Source organism: Pipra filicauda, unplaced genomic scaffold (assembly GCF_003945595.2).
Source record: "Pipra filicauda isolate LSUMZ 115617 unplaced genomic scaffold, ASM394559v2 scaffold24_size8852520_pilon, whole genome shotgun sequence".
Lineage (NCBI taxonomy): Eukaryota > Metazoa > Chordata > Aves > Passeriformes > Pipridae > Pipra > Pipra filicauda.
The window spans coordinates 4,626,128-4,643,948 of NW_024104365.1; the positions used below are offsets into that span (position 1 = coordinate 4,626,128).

The following is a 17,821-nucleotide window of genomic DNA, read 5'->3' on the forward strand; positions in this document are numbered from 1 at the left end:
TCTGACAGTATCTCATTCACTCCTCAATAAATGACATTGAAACACGAGAAGCTTGTGTAGAAGTTCAGTGATGTGTGGTTCTTTTAATTTACTCTTGTGAAAAAATGCAAATAACAAACTATACAAGTCTCGATTTTATATTTGAAACTTTGTATATTGTTGCCTATTACAGATTTTATGCTTTTTGTTTCTTGACTTTTTAACAAATTTTTCACCCGAATGTGTAGAAGGGAGACTTAATGGCATTCCTTGTATGACAGTAAATTTGCGTATCTTGACTTTAAAATGTTTTTCATGTTCAGATGAAATTGCATTTCTTAACTTTATAAATTGTAGTGTTGTTCCAGCTGAAAATGTGCAACATGATCTGGCAGGCAGCAATCCTGTTACAGTAGCCTGTGTTTCGTTTAAAACAATCATGCAATTGATAGTCTGACCTGAAAGAATCAAAAAAACCTTCTCAGGTCTTTCTGGTACTGCGAAAGCAATACATCATTTACCAGCAAACATAAGCATAGAGTGTCTGATTTCTAACAAAGGTGAGTGATGTTTTTACAGTCTGTTACTTCAAAGCTGTTAGTTTATATATCGATCTTTAAAAACCTCAGTTTTTTCTGAAGTGTTCTTCAAGTCAACCTCAATTGTCGCTTGAAACAGAAAATATTTTCAAAGAGGGTACAAGTTTTCTTCCTTTATGACAAGAAAGGGTAGAACTTTACCTGTAATAAATGCCTCTCTTACTAAAGAATAAACTTAGTTTTGTCTTTGGAAATATTTCAGAAAAGAAAACATTACAGAATGAGGTGTACCAAAACCAGCCCAGGACCATATCCAGATATTTCTGAGACACACTGCCTTAACCCTATGAGTTGATGGTGTAGTTTGTTTAGAGGCAACTGAAACAGTGCCACAAAGTTTGTGGCAGTTTTCTGGTCCAGTTTTCATTTTGTTCAGTATTGTTAATCTTGTATTGACAAATTTAAGCATTCATGCATCTCAAAGATACATGTTAAAGACTAGATACCAATACTATAAGAGAACCAGTAAGTCAGGTCAGTTATCTCAAGCACTGGTCCTGACTACAATTGGGCTATATTATATCCATCATCTTTCTTGTTTGTGGGGTTTGATTTTTTTAAGTATTTGTTATTTCAGTTTCCCCTCAGTCTAAAACATGTAATTTTTTCCCTGCGGCATACTTGTACTTTTTCTCAAAGCTTCAGGCTTAGAGGTTTTTTTTCCTTCTTTGAACTAACACTGTATGGAGAAAATTGTAGTGTGTTTGAATTGCTCTCCTAGTGGATCAACTAATCTTCTTTTCTTCCATTCAGTCCAAGTAAAGAGAACAAATAGAACCAGGAGATTGCGTTGCTCTGTATGCCAGAGCCAGCACAGAGCAACTTTGTGCATTTTGTCAAAGCAAAGGGCACTGAGTCACTGTGTCAGCCTGCCAGGTAGGTTGGTTCCAGGGCATACCTAGAGATCTCTTGCCTGCCCCCTCTCAACTTGTCAGTGTTAATCCAAAATCTTCTGTAGCATTTTTCTCAAGTCTCACAACCTTTAAAAACTCTACACTCCCTTTCCACCTATTTAAAAGCTGTCTGGTTCAATAATCTTGGCTTTTCTTGTTCCTTAATACAGAATTTTTAAGCAGCCAACAATTCTTGTTCTTCCACTGCACTGAAGTACTGTTGCCCAAAGAAAGTATAACAGAACAGTAGCTTTATCTGCAGCTATGAAAAAATAGTGTCATGCTTAGGAAGGAGCTGAAGTAATCTTGACTGTGGTACTGATACAGGAAGGGCTGTAGTTTTAATTCAACCATTTTTCCCGGGTATAACTCCAATCTTGCTTTAACAAACTGCTCAGCTATTGCTTGGTTTAAGAGATGTACCTAATGTAGCATAAAGAGCACTGCAGACAATAGCAGTGCTCTGCTTTGGTCAAACAAAGAGGTACTGAATCCACCCTGAACATCCACACAAGTGTTCAAAGTTGTATTTAGCAGTAAAACACAACTAGAAAACTCCTCACCCGTTGGACACTGTTCCAGCACTGGAGTTCCATTAGCTTATTTAATAAGCATATTATAGTAACTACTATTCATGAGCACTGCTTTGAAAAGTAGCTCATCTCCTGAAGCGTGGGTGAGTTCCCATCTAGACTCCCACCTGTTCTTATTGTTCTGAAGGTGAAACTACTTGCTTTTTGTTTGCAGCTCTAGGTTGTTCATGGCAGATATTCAGATAAATGTCTAGTCTCGTTTGCCTGGCTTTGCCTACAAGATCCCTCTGAGAATCCTGTGCAAAATCTATGTAAGAAAGTGACTTGTAGACTTCATGCTTTCAACATGGGGTTTGTGTACTGCTGTGGCATTCTGTCATTGCTTTTTCTCTGCAGAGACTTCAAAGTAATGCTGAGTGCAAGGGCTGGTATTCCCCAGCATAGAACAGTTGTTATGCCAAATGTTGTCTGTTGTTCTCTACACACCTAGAACTATCAGTCTCATGTATGGAGTACATGCATGAGAGTAAAATGTGTTGCACAGTTGGAATTTTTGATGAAATAAAGAATTAAGGAAGGTGAAATTCCTATTGACTCTCTGTATGCATGTATGTATTGGCTTTGTAGCTGCCTCAGGCTCTTGAACTGGAGCTTTATTTTTGCCTTACTGGTATCTATAAGGGTGCACACATACTGAGTCTTCCAAATACAATGAGCGTGCTATTAAAAATAATACAAAAGTAAAGCCACTCCACATTTTTTCAACTTAGAAGAATTTTGTTTTGCATCTTTGGGAAGCAGCCTTAGCCTTTACTGTTTAATAATTTGGTTTGCTCTTACTTTGCTAACTTAGCTAATGGTACTTACTTGTGTGGGGCTCGACAGTATCTTAAATTTCAAGAAATGCATTACTTGTTTTCCAAGAAGCAGTAAACAGGATATAAGCATCCGTTTAGTACAGATCCTTTCCCTTTTTGATTATAATGAAAGTGTTTTTGTTGCTTCAAGGAAGAACATCTCTCGGCACGGTTTAACATCTTTTGAGACTTCAGAGGTATGGGCTCAATATTGGATAAAAGTCATGGGATTCATTCAGGAAAAGGTTTCTACAGCATCTTCTATAATGCAAAGGAGATGAGGAATGGAGGCCAACTCAGGACATGAAAGTTGTGTGTTTCATATATTTGAATACAAAAATGCTAATCTCAGTCACAATACGCTTATTCCAGTAGAAATCTGGATTTCTCTCTTGAGTTTTAGATCACTTTTGTGTATCAGAGTATTTGCTTTTTAAAGGCACTGTCTTGTTCCTCACAGACCACGAGGCCCAAATGTTTGGTCTTTACATTTGTTACGAGTTCACAGATTTTGCTCACAGAATTGATTCTGATCTTTTCAATTACCTGATAGAGAAGAAGCCACGTCACCTCTCAGCTCTCACCAGCCTGAGAGAGGCACCTTGGGATGGTACCTCCTCCTGATGAGCTCCTGCAAGGCTGGGGTTTGTGTGAAATTAATTTCTTTGGTTTGGAGGCAAGGAATTGCAGTTTCCGATCTGAGGAGACTTTCTACAATCTCTGCAACAGATCTTTCCCTATCACTCTGATTCAGACCAGTGATATATTTTCTATATATTTTCAGGAAGGTAAGGTAGTGCCTAGGAGATACAAGTCAGTTATGGCTTTTATGATTTTTCTTTATTACTCCATGAGCTGCCCATGACCTCACTTCAGGTGCAGGGAATTTTTTTGCCTGTTAAACCATGAAATCAGAATGTCTTTTGAGTTTAGTATTATTACCACTCTTGGTTTAAGAATAACTTAAGCTGATGTAACACTGATGTACATGCACACAAGTACATGTAGTGGAATTTAACTTCTTTAGCAATAGATACTGAAAATTTAACAGGAACCAGTGAATGCTTTCGAGGGTTTTTGGTGGGTTTTTTTTTTTTTTTTTTTGGAGGATGTGGTGGTGTGTGTTCTCGCTAGCAGAGGAGGTTCAAAAGTCCCCTGTGGCACCACATGAGCCATACTGGTTGCTGGAATGGAATTTTGGAATTTTTTTCCAGAAGAGTGGGAAGGATACATGTTAGCAGACACTCCCCAGGGGACCATTACCCAGGGTAGATAGTGAAGTGTTCCCGACTTAACAGTGACTGACAGGAATTAGAAGTTTAACTTCAGTCAGTTTTGATTTGGAAAGTCATCACTTGGCTCTGCCAACACCATTACCTCTGCTTGCTACCTATTGCAGTTGGCCAGTGTCTTTTGATGGTGGGTAAGGAGAAAAAAAGACAAAGGATATTACTTCAACTTAGTATTTCTGCATTAAATATGTGGCTGATTTTTTCCTAAGTAGCAAGAGAAAGTTTTGTTTTAAATATATCTGAAGTACGGTTTTTCATGTAATGTGTGCTGTTAAAAAAAACTCTGTTCCTTAATACCTGCACGCTCCTAACTTGCAGTGATAGGATTTGATGTAAATTAATTAAAAGGTTTAATATTCAATTCATATACTGTCTTAAAAACTAATGCTAATCTTTCAACTAGAAAAAAAAAAGCTCAGAATATAATTCGCATTTTGGATTCCAATTGGTGAAAAATAATGTAACACAGGATCTTGAATCAGGGAAGATAACCTTGCCTGAATTACTTGAAATAAATTGAGCAACATCGTCATTTTTAAATATCTGAGAATAAAATACCAAGAGACATTTTTACTGTGAAGTTTTGTCTGTTTAGGGGTTGGTATTCCTGGAAAACAAACAATAAAACCCACAAAACCCCCCAAAATCGCTAATTTTTTTCGATAGTTAGGGCAAAGAAGTGTATGGATGCAGTGGTTATAGTTCAGCAGCTCTGTGCTCCAGCTAGTTTCTTCTGGCCAGTAGATGGAGATGATGCAATTGACTTTTAGAAGGCAATGTTTGCTACTTTACAGTCCCTGGTTTTTTGTGATGCTGTTTCTTAATAGGATCATTGTATAGGCAGTGTTTAACATCTGTTTACTGGAAAACTGTTCACAGAGCAAATAGCTTGTCTTGAGAACTGCCTATTATAACCCTAGAGAAAGAAAACAAAAAGAAGAGCCAAACTCTGTCTTTGGAACCTGCCACCTCTCTTCCTCCTCGGGGTAAGGAGGAAATGAGTTTCATTTGGGATTGCCTGTCAGTCTCTGGGAGCAGGTGAAAAGGAACTGCATCTCTGTGGATGAGCTCCTCTGCTCTGTATTAACATGAACAAGTGTGGATTCCTGTCCTTAAAATGAGTAAAAGCTTAAAGATGTAGCTGGAGATGGCAGTGTGGTAAGAAAACATTTCAAGTGGAAAGCTAAAATGGGTTAACTGGTAAAAAAGTTATATTAAATTTTAAAAGAGAGTCTTCATCTGCCCTTGTTGCAATTAAAATACAATCCCATAATATTTATTATCCTTGGGAAAAAACAGACAAGCAAATGATCACCACAACCCAAAAAAATTACATAAAAATGGCCTACCCTGAATCTCCAAGTTGCCAGAATTGGACTCTTCTCATCATTCTTATACCTGAGCACAAAAAACCATAAAAGCAAGCAAGCTTCTATCAGATCATCTAAAAAAGAATCGTAATGAATTTTCCCCCAAATCGTAAATTTCTCAGGTACTACTGTAATTCGAAGAAAACGATTGCTTTAGTTGGAAAACGGGCACTGGTGAATGACTTTAGGCTGTTTTTTCTTGTAAAAATTCCTCTTCCTTCCTAAGGAGGGAGTTGAGCAGCAGTTGCCCGAGCAGGTGCTGCAGTTGCCCGAGCTGTTCTGTATAACCATCTGTGCACCTCTGCCTTGACTTCACATGCAGTCCTGATGCAGTGCCAGAAATGGGTAATACAGCAGAACTGGAAAGGTTGAGAAAGAGATGAGAAGTTTAGGTAGGCAATGCAACCATCTGAGGTGGAACTGAAAAGGTTAGGGTCTTCAGAACAGGAAAAGCTGATGACTACAAGGGAAGCAGGACAGATGTCTACGCAGTTGTAAATATAAGGGAGTAGGTGAATCAGGAATGATTCGCTGTTTTTCACAAGATCAAATACTGCTCAAAATATTAAATAGGATGTTTAAAACCAACAAGGAATATTTTATCATACACTGTAATTTCTGATGGATGTGTTTGGAAGTCAAAAAAGGAGTTGGACCACTTACTCAGGGGTGTGTGAACAGTTAATAAGCAAGGTGCTCCTGAGGAGACTACTTGCTCAAGAAGTCCATAAATCATCGGCTGTCAGAAGCTGGGAGAGTACGCTAGGAAAGGGATCTCTCTACCTTCGTCCAATTTGTTGAATTCTTTCCCTCAAGCTCCCTTATTCCATCTCCCATTAGACACCCAATTCTCTGATCAGGCTTCCCGTGGCCATTTGTACACATCCTTCATTACAGCACTCCTCACTTCTCCCTCACTGGTTTTGTTGATACAGATCAAAATCTCACTATCTTTGCATGGGGCTCTGGGAGAGAGAAATAATTCTTCACCTGGGTTGTACAGAATCAACTAAAACAGGAATCACTTCATGTAAAACATATCTCAGAGCTAATATGCATGTAGACACTTGCTCTGGGGCCTGAGAAGGATAAAAAAAGTTTTCTTACCTTGACACTGATTCAAAGAAACTTCTGCCAATCTGAAAAGCACTTTTATTACGGCCGGGGAAATGCAAAAGGGGCAGGTGTTCTCCCCTAGAGCACTCCGCCGAGCCAAGAAATAACACAGCTTTTTATACAGTTTGAAAGTAGCAAGTTCAAAATTATCTTTACACACACTCTTTTTGCAGTCTGTCTTATCTAAATAGACATTTAGTTTTACCCTCTATTCTTACCATTATAGAGTAGTTACATAAAGTTTTATCATTTCAAGCAGTTTCAGGTTCCCCACCCCTCTCTACGTGCTAAAAAAAACTTTCCCTATTTTCTAAGCTATTTTATCTCAATTGCCCACAGTTTGGGCAGAAACTTTTAAGCAGTTTTACATTTTGCAAAGTCACACTTACATTGCTGAATAGCTAAATTTTATTTCATTTTCTATTTCAACACTGTTACATGTTACAGTGGATTCTAAATAAAAGACAAAAGAGAAATCTATAATCAAATCAAAACATAATAAAATGTCTATCCTTTATTTTCTGCACCATTTTGAAGGAGATAATGGATTTTTTCATATTCTTGGATTTTTTCATCATTCATTCAAGTGTCACAGATCTGAAATGCAGAATTTTTATAGCTTGCACAAAGGATCAAAGTGCAGTAAAAAGTAAGGCATGTGGTGAGACTCTCTGGCTTTCCCTAGTAGAAGATTAAACCATTTTAATATTTGGACAGTTTTATGAGAACTGCAGCTCCTTTGTTACTGATCTGCCTCTTTAGGAGGAGAGATGACAGCAGGAAATAGGGATTAAGATTTCCTCCCCTGTGCTAGAGGGAGATATGGCTCAGTACAGATGTGTGATGCAAGCGTTATTATCAACTGCAGAGAAACTGTGTAAGGAACAAACTAAACAGTCAGTGGTGAAGCAATTGGAAATATCAAAGAAAATAATGCATTTCAGAATTTAAAAACATGAGATAAGGGGCATCAGTTTTACAAAGGACCAGTTAAATTTAGTACAGGCTGTTATTAAAATGCCTGGTGCTTTAAAACATTTCCTGGGAACTATTCTGGTTAAGCCTGTCCTATTTCAGCAGGATGAATTCAATCCAGTTTAATGTTAAGGTCATGTTCATTTTTAAATCTAGTATCTAAAAAATAAGACTTTTTTTTTTTCTTTTGATTCAATTGCATATAGCAAATGGTCACTGGAGAAAACAAGATATTTTTAAAGGACAAATGCATCCTAAAGATTACAGATAAACCAGAAACAATTGCTTTCTGTGTTTCATTGTCAGAGCAAACAGTGAATCTCACATTTAAATTATTTATAAAGTGGAAAACTGTACAATAAACTGAAACCGTATGGAACACCATAATGCTGACATGCAGACCACTAACTGAGAAAAAAGAAAAACGTACTATTAACAGACAGGGGAATTTTTTTTTCTCTTAAGTAGAATGGGAAAATTATCTAATTGGAAGTAGTGGTAATAAATTCTGAATGATTATATTAAGTGGGAAAAAACAAGCATAGAAAACCCCTTTCACCTGTGCTGTACAGCTCAGAAAATAAAGATACTGTAAACAAAAACTGTTCCCTCTCTGTCTTCAGGATCAGAATCGTGGCAACAAGACAGCATTCATCACTCATACTTGAAAGCTACAGGCAGAGCCCAAGTTGCTACAGAACAGGTTAAATAGTATCTTTGACAGTGACGGACCACCTCATACATTTGCACGGGGGGGAATGTGACCAACAATTCTGTGTGTCTTTGTCAGCAAGTTGATTGGAGCTGATGGCAGGAAAGGGTGCACGCTTAATCTACCTGACCTTTAAGGAAAAATGGTCTTCCTGATTTGAAAGTAGACTGTAGTAGAAAGTAGACTATGTCATTGTAGATTATTTTTCTCATGGGTGAAGTGGAAATTATTCTTCATATTTTTTAATCTAAATTCTACTTTCTAGAGCAGTTGTTTCATTTTCATTCATTGAATTTTATTTCTGAGAAAAATAACTGCAGTGGATAAAAGATAATAAGCAGAAAAATAAATGCTTTTCAAGCCTCTAATCATTTAATTATTTGATTTTATTAAACATAAATTATGCAAATCTTGCTAAGCGTTCTAAAATAAAATGTTATTTCTGTAAATTATTTAATGCTTTTCACTTTCAGAACAGAAAGTTTCAGAGATTCCTTTTGAAGAAGGAATTGTGTTAATTATATGAAACGCAGATAGAAAATTGATGGTCTTGTTTCTCTTCATTCTGCTATATTTTTCACATGGGAAGCATATAAATTGCCACTCTTAGAAGACCCGGCTTCTAGTCTGATATTTAGGAACAGGCTAATTTCAGAGGCTGCATTCTGAAATAGCAAAGTCATATGCTGAATTGATGTTTGCTTTGACAGGTTTTATAGTTGCTCTCCCCAGCGAGATTCAGAGGTTCTAAACATTAAAACAGCAGAATATGACAATGGACAAGAGAGTAATTAAGGCACCTATTGTAATTAACCATTGTATAAATAAAATGCCTATCACCCAGCATGAAGTTAGAAAGGGCATATGAGAGATCCTGAATGCAACAGAGCACTAGATAAGGTTCCCTCACCACCACTTTAAAGTATGGATTATCCCAGAAGGATTATCCCAGACATCTTGATACATTCCATAAGTATTACCTTGCAGGAGGTCACAGCAAAAATATTGGCAGGGGGATGCTGAGGAGAGCAAGAGATTATTGTTTTCACGGGACTCTTTAAGTCTGATAATACTAAAAGCCATGTTTAATGTTCTATATTCTTTTCATTTGCATGTTTGCAGGGGGACTCTTTTCAGCTGTGTTTACTCATGGTATAAATACTAAGGGCTGCAAAAATGAAGCGCTTTTTTTTGTTTAGAATCGTATATACTTATATCAGTCCAGGTACTTAAAAGGTTCTTTTTCATCACAGTGTTAAATGGTCTCAAAATCATTTAATGAATTTAGTTGCACTGTCCTTCTGGAAAGTATCACCTTTTTTCTTTCCTTCTCCTTTTTTTTTTATTTCTTTCTTTAAGCAGATAAACACTTTGTTCTGTCCAAAATTACAAAAACACTGGAAGATAATGAACTATGGTGCTGGGAGTTTTAGACTGAATTCCAAGGAGCCATTTCTGTTTCAAACAACACATTTAGTTTTCTTCTCCAAAGTAGTATTGAAAGATTAATGTGGTTGGTTGGTTGTTCATATGAAATCTTTTTGGCTCTGCAAATATTTTCTCTTTCTCTCTCTTCACCATGACAGAGGAGGTATGTAGTTTCAGGTGGAAATACTAGCATAGAATATATATTTTGTTCTGATATTTAGTGCTCTTTTTCCCTTCTTTTGGGAGAAAAGTTAAAAGTGAATTGTAGGAGAGGAAGCCTGAATATGAACAGCAAAATGGTATTTTTTTAAATTTACCAAACCTCTGTATTTTTCCTTGGCTTCTGTTTTTTTGAATGTTATGATAGTTGTAATTTTATAAATGATTATTTTATCAATAATTATATTAAATTATTTTTTTTCCACTTACATTGCAGTAGTTGACAATTTTTGTCCATTAATGAACACTTTGGAAACCTCAGTCATTTTAAAAATTAACATTTTTTTCTCTACTTGGATTAGTGGATGGGGAAAAGCAAGCACGAAACAAGTATAAGCCAGCACAACCTAAGTAGTTTTGAGGAGTATAAATCGTTCATGAATTTCAAACAAACAGTTTAGATCTGGAGCTTCAGGGATGATTCCTCAATTAACTGTTGCACTGATGATTATCTGAGCACAGATATGCAGGGAACGTAAGAAACACTTTAATCCTGAAACAGGAAAATACACTGGACAACACAAGGTAAATATGATGACGTAACAGAGGTGGTGTTGTATGATGATGTGCTGAGTTTGGAGAGCGGGCCTTGTTCTAACAGCTTGATACAGAAAAGTTCTCTTTAGATAAATCCTTAAGGACTTGGGAAACTTTTGCATACACCATTAAAAGGCTCTCTTTTAATTCACGACTTTATATGCTTTGAGCAAGCAGTAAACAAAATCTGTTAACTAGCTGGCTTTAAGTGCTTAAATGGCTTCTTTTCAACGATTATTTCTTTCACATGGAAATACTGAAGTTTGATAATGGAAATTCACTCCTTTGTTAACTGGCCAAATATGTGGGTTTTTTCTTTGGTTTTTTTGTTTTTGTTTTTGTTTCCCCTCAAAAGTTAAGACATGGTCTACTGGTAGTATTATACACTATTATGAAAACTGTAAATGACCACTGCTTCTAGCTGTAAGTTGGATGTTGCATTCCAGCGTGGAAGCAAGAAAGACACATTGGTTCAACATCAGAAACCTTACCAGAAGAGCTGGGGGAAATCTTAACAACTGATGACTGTAATAATATTTTGAGAAGATATGGACAAAAATATATTGCAAAAAAAAGCCTCTGGAAGGTGGGAATCCTGAATGTTATGAAATGTGCAATAAAAATAATGGTGGAAGAATTGGATGAATAGTTATGTCGTGCTCTTGCACTGAAATTAGCAAAAACAGAGGAGTTAACACAAAGTTAACATATGAGAGCCTAAAACTGACCAATCAAACACCGTAGGTTTGCAAGATTGAGCCCCAAACCACATTTATACATGAACACACTGATAAATCTAGCACGGAAGTATTTGCTGAAAGGGTCTTTGAAACAAAATTTCAGGCTCCAGGGAAAACATCTGTGGAATGTTTTATGAAAAAGAATTACTAGACTTCTGAAATGCATAGATTTCAGTTTGGGCAGCATCTTAGCATCTCGCCTTAATGAAACACAGGAAAACATTTGAACTCAACACATATTTTAAAGTGGTTTACAAAAGAGGCATAGACTGTAAGGCCAGAAGGACCACTGAAGAATCCAGTCTAATCTTCGTGCAAACCAGACCAAAGAATTTAGTCTGCATGCTTGGGGTTTATCCAATAATTTAGTCTGACAAAGCACAGATAGGTAAATAAGTTGCCACATGGCAGGTGAAAATGTCAGTTTGCAGTTCTGTGCCCAAACTGCCTGCATACATGCATACCTTCTAGAACATCACAATGAATGTCAACGAAAAAACAACTGCAAATCTTCTCAGCACATGAGAGTTGCGGAAAAGTGAAGGCTTTCCAGAGATCTGTATTTGCATTGCATTGTAGCCATTGCTATTTCTTTCCTAGAGGGGGAAAAGGCAGAAGGCGCAGAGAGGCAGTCCCTCAATATGACAAAATCCTTTTAGCATATTTCTCCCCTTCCCTTCGTTTTCCTTGGGTTCTCTTTTGTCAGGTAAAGCAGAAATGAATGAATCATGCCAGCTTAGTCTTGCTTAATCTGAAATACAGTCCCAGCTCTTCTCATCTTTGTCAGTGGGTGCAGACAAAGCTTACCTGTTTTGTTTTTTCAGAAACATGAACTAACTAGAACCATTTTTCTAATTTCAGTGACTTTCCAAAAACAAATGCAGGCTGTTTCTCTCAAGTTCTCCTGTTTATTTGATGTACCAACAAATTCCACATCTCAAACAACAGGGAAGAAATGCAACCCTGCATACTACCAGAAACTAATAGGAGCCATAAGCGCTGTTCTCAGTTATCGCATCAGAAGAGTGCAAGTTGCTGCCATTTGCAATTTACAAGATAGAAATCCGTTTTAAAGAAAATCTGATGTCTTTTTAGATGGCAGTCCCTAGTTGTCACTGATACCTTCAGAAAAAATCGATGAGTTAACTAAGTAAACACATGCAAGCTTGTCCATGGCAATCGGAGAAATGATCAACATGTTACCATCTTAGAGGCTTCGGTAAGTATACCACTGTCGTTTCACTGCTTCTTTTTTGGGCTCGGTAATAAATGACCAGTAGCTGCAGGGCAACCTGTTACTTTTGCTCAGAACTGAGAAATGAAACAAGGTCACACAAACTTGGAAGGCATTGAAGATGACCTCACTCATTTGGTGTAGATTACAACAACTCTTTTGTTAGGTGTGAATGAGGCATTAGTGATCTGAAGTGTAGATAAAAAGCACCAGGAAATTTTAAATGTTAAGTGCTGTGCTTACCGTAACTGCACATTCAGTAATAGTAAAAGCTGCTGACAAAATAAGTATTTGGAAAAAGGCTATCTTTTTTTATGTCAGTGTTTTTAACCAGTTCATATGGTGAGGCAGTTGGACTAGTTGGTTGTTGTAGGTCCCTTCCAACTGAAATATTCTCTTCTCTTACTCTATTTCTATTCTATTTCCATTCTACATTGTAAGACTGAGAATGTAATCTTCCTTCTTGATCTTCTAAAGATGCTGCATTTTGCAGAAGTAGAAGTCTGGGGAAAATAGCAATAATTACTATCTATCAAATATTAACAGCTAAAGAGAGTATCCAGCTTTTCAGTCAGTAATGTATGTATTTTAGTTAAGGTTTCAGGGTTGATAAACAAGTTGATCTCCCGAGGTTAGATGGCACATGCATTGAGGTATTTTGTAGCGAGGTTCTTGTGCATAGAGAGGCATTGCTCTTGATGGCAGAAGAATGTCTTTTGCAGATTAAGCAAGGCCAAGGCTTGGACAAAAAAAATTTAGTTTGCATATAATTTCTGTTTCCTCCAGTGATTAAAAACTAGATATAGTAGTAGGGCTCCTCAAATAATCTTTAAATGCTAGGTGCTGAGAAGGGTTACTTTACACACCTAGTTTACTGCTCCCTCTTGGGTCACTGAAAGAACTTCAAAGACCTGAAGGGTCTCCTCTGCATCACTCATTTGCGTGCACCACCCAGTCTTCTTCATGAAAAAACACTGGGTAAAAGACTGGAGAAGGCTCAGAGAGATGCACGCCTTAACACTTCAGTTATGCTAATATATAGCGGTGATTTAAGAACTGCTGTATGCAGACAACTCTGCTGGCCCTAGATGTGACAGCCTTTTTGCTGTAGCTACAAATCTTCCCTGAGGGAATATACAGGGTCTCTAAAAAAGGCATACACCCATCCCTGGCCTCTGCCTGGTGGGCTCCTTTCTACTCATGTACTGGAGTGGAGACTGTTGTGAGACAGATCCTGGAGCCCAGATTGCTACTACTGGTTAAACTTCACTGTGCTATGATATGTGGTTGTCTAACGAGGAAGAATATAGAGTTTACGACGATCTAGTAACCGAAAGTGTGAATAGAGTATGCGCACACACCTAGTCCTTTGGTTTCTCTGGCACCTGAGGCACGCACTTGGAGTATGATGAATATGGAGGAACGCCTCCCGGCACATGAAACACCGCTCTGTTCTCTGTTGTCTCCCGAAACCTCGCTCCTAAAGCGGAAGAGCTGGGGTATCCATTAATGCACACACCCCCTGAGGCAGTGTCCTGGTTCCTCCCGAAGGACTCACTTAGTTTAACAGTCCCGCAGCTGCCGGCGAACCTATTCCCTCTTCTAGAGGGTGCCCCGGTGAGCGCCTACGCCGGATGGTCCCATAAATCCGCAGGAAGGGGCAGGGACGCCGCGGGGCTTCTCGTTCCCCCTGCCCGGAGGCTGCAGCCAGGTTTAACTCTTCCCTTTACACTACGGCTACCTGGGCGCTGCTCGCCCCTTCTGGTTCCCCGGGAGGAGGAAGAGGAGGGGGGAGAGAAGGGATCTGGAGCCCCCTCGGCACAGCAGCAGTACAGGGCGGTGGTCGCTGCGCCCTCCGCCCCTCTCCCTTTCGGACTGCCCAGGTACCACCGCCGGGGCGGGCGTCCCGCTCTCTCCACCGCCGGCAGCGCGGATCCGACCGGCCGCCGCTGCCCGTGAACGCTGGAGGGGGCTCTCGGCCGCCTCCTCCCGCCGGCGGCTCCCCCTCCGGGAGGGGGCAGGGTTAAGGGAGGGAGGTGCAGCCGCGGCAGAGCGGCGAGGAGCAGCGTCCAGTTCCCGCTCCCCCGGTCCGCGGGCGGCAGCAGGAGCAGCCCCTCCGCCGCCTGCCTGCCTTCTGCTCCGCGCCGGCCCGGTGGGCTCCCCGCGCTGCCAAGCCGGACATGGCGACCCTGCTCCTGCGAGCCCCTCGCTGTCCTCCTTCCCCCGCCGCCGCCGCTCCTGCCGCCGCCTTCTCCTCCTCCTCCCCGCGGAGCTTTTAATGGCTCGGACCTCCGGCGGCCAAGCGCGACTGTCCCTGCACCAGCCGCAGCGAGGAGAGCCAGCGGGAGCCCGCGCAGCCCCAGCCCCGCGCACGGTAAGGGCGGCACGGCGAACAATGGGGCCGGGCGGGAGCGGCGGCGGGTGGCGGCACCGCGGCCGGGGCTGCGGGGCGGGCGGCGGGACCCGCCCGCGGGGCGGCCGGGGCGGGAGGCAGCGGGCGGCCCGGAGCGCCGCCTCCGGCACCGCCGCCCTCTCCCCGGGCGGTGACAGCCCGGCGGACACCCCGCTCGGCCCCGCGTAATCCCATTACCGCGGGTAATCCGCGGGTAGGCTCCGCGCTGAGCGCCGCCCGGACCGCCCGTCCTTCCCCCCGTCCCCGGGCCACCGCGGCCGGGCGCAGTCCGGGCGGCGGCGAGGGCGGATGAGCAGCTCCTTGTCTTTTGTTTCACCCTGAGCAGGGACCCGGCCCCCGACCACGGCGGCGGGGCGGGAGCCCTGGAGGGACGCGCGGTGCCGGGCGGAGTTGGAGGGACGGCCCGAGGAAGGTTTTAGCCCAGGCCGGCAGCCGGCGGGGAGGTGCCTCTCCAGGGGGGCGTGCGAGGGCAGAGCGCCTCCCTCCCGCCTCGGTCCAGGGCGGCCCGGCGGGGACGGGACTGGCTGTTGCTCGTCCCCGGCCAGTGCCACCACCCCAGGTTCCCCGAATGGCTGTAGCGGCGGCGGCCGCCTGGTGCTCCCTCCCTCTGCCTTCACACCCAGGGGTGCGCAGAGATGGATCCAGCCTTGTTTCCTCGACGCCTCTGCCACCACCTCGCCAGTGCCCGAGCTGGAGAATTCGCCGCTTTCAAACCGAGTGTTGCCTGCTGTTCATTATGATCAGCTTTTGCCAGCCGGGAACTGCTGGGGAAAGTTTAGAGTAAACTGCAGTTTATTTTCAGAACAGGAGCTTATGTACAATAGGCCTTAGCTTTTGTGATACGGCTGCTTTCTCTCTTTTTAAAGCAGGCGTAAACTCTGTAGAGTTTATTTAAAGTTGCCGGAAATACTTGATTGCTGGCATGGCATTGCTACGTAGTTTATATTTTTCGGTCACAGCCTTCAAAGCGATTTGTCCCTGGAGAGTGGAAAGGTGATTGCTCTAAAGGAACGGTATCTCTCAGCTATTCTATTATTTGCATCCCTCAAATATTTTGACTCCTGCTCCATGTATTGCTTCCAATTCACAGCAAGCAGCTGACGTTGGAATCGATCCAACAAAATAAAATTCTGAAGGGGACCTGTTAAGAATAGCCCCAAAAGTTCTCTGAAATTAAGGTATCTCCTTACCCTACTTATGGATGCTTATGCAAGAATTGAGATATCTAGCTAATTAGTGGATCCGAGCCTTTTAAAAATGGTCCCTCAACCAAGAAGGTACAGAATCCTCTTAGCTATGCCTCACATGTCCGACCTGCCAGGGTCTCGAAACTTGGGGCTGGCTGACAGGACAGGACCAGGGCGGGAGCTGTGTATGCTGTGCTTGCTGTGTTGCACCCTGAGGCTAATAGTTACCCTGATGAGCACATGAAGTGTGGACCGGGCTGTTAGTGAAGTCAGGTGAGAACTGGTCTTCCCCCTTTGCCCTGGCCTTCCCTAATATCAGAATTGTCCCGTGCTAAGCACGGGTAACAACTGTGTGGGGCGGGGATCCCACCTAATGTTTTTGCTTCCTAATTTAGAGCTTCATTCTCGTCTGTTTGGTTTTGCTCAAGGATTCAGTAGAGTCTCTTTCTTTCTTTTACAAGGAACAAAGACGAGATGTTATATGTAATATACTGCATTATGATGGCTATTTTTAAAGGCTTATATCTGACTATATCAGTCCAAACACAGTGTAAATTCTTTTGTCCTTACAGAATTAAATTCAAATCTAGAACCGTGGATACCTGTGGGAGGGATAGTTGGCAGTAGGGCCAACTTGTCCTCATCATGGGAAGGGGTTAGAAAGCTGTATTTCTCAGCTTGTTTTTTGTACAATCTTGTGTATAGTCAATGAAATGATTGTCTTTTTCTTCTGCATTTTAATTTTTTTAACAAACTAGGGAAGTGGGCAGAATGTTTAGCAAACAGTAACATGGAACTTCAAAATGTCAAAAGCTGGTATGAGATTGAATATATAATATCCAATATGACTTTTATTTAATGGTTGGACTTTAAATTGGATTTTTCCTTTTTTTCCCCCTAGGTTGACACAGTTCATTAGTCATTTTGTAATCAATATTTTAAAGCATGCTACTTGTAACCAAACTTTTTGAAAGAAAATTGTGAAAGATAAATCACCTAAGTGAAAACATCACTTAAATGTGACGGTTTCAAAAAGAAAAGAGGAAGACTTGCTTTAAGAGATGTATTTCTGCATTAAAGTTCACACAGAGAATTCTAAATTTATAGAGCTATTGAGTAAATTTTCCCTGCTGATTTTTAGATTAATTTGACTTAAGGAAAAATCCAACCTTCTTCCTAAAAAATTCATATATGATGATAACTAGCAGCTCTTTTAAAAAAATATAAAAAATTTTGACACTGATGAATATGAGGCTGCCAGTTCTGGCACCTTTTTAGATTATGTATGCTTCATGATGGAGCTATACGAAAGAAATGGTTCTCTGGTTTGAAATATCCTTGCATTGTCTTTGACTTGCTCTTGGGCACGTATTTCTTAAATATGCTGCAGTGACTCCCAAACTGGGATCTGTTATGGCGTGAAGCTGGGGAAGGTGGTCAACAGGACTGTATTGTTTTCATAGTGTTTGCATGGCAAGTTGGTTGTTGGGCAGACACTTAAGAGACTGGACTAAAGAATCACGTGTGTGCGCATCGCCAGCTGAGAGCATCCCCTCAGCTTTTGCAAGGTGGAAAGCTGTGCAGGGAACAATATTGCCTGTTCCCTGGTTGTTAATGGTTGTCCATCCCCCTTTCCTGAGACTGGAATTTGAAGTGCAGGTCAGTGCTCTGACCTTGCCCTCCCCTCTGCTTCGTTTAGGGAAATGCAGATCTGTGTCTCGCTGACTGCAGTGGGGA

The 17,821-nt window shown here is 41.2% G+C and overlaps 1 protein-coding gene across 3 annotated transcripts in view; it reads left to right on the forward strand.

The window, feature by feature from the left end:
* The first annotated feature begins 14,535 nt into the window (after nt 1-14,535).
* Nucleotides 14,536-17,821, forward strand: part of FARP1 (FERM, ARH/RhoGEF and pleckstrin domain protein 1) — a 207,794-nt gene continuing 204,508 nt past the window's right edge. For 2 of the 3 annotated variants that reach the window (XM_027741050.2, XM_027741055.2), the window contains exon 1: nt 14,536-14,858. The gene's annotated coding sequence lies outside the window, so the exon portion shown is untranslated. The remainder of the gene's footprint in view (nt 14,859-17,821) is intronic. The other variant, XM_027741054.2, reaches the window with a different exon arrangement.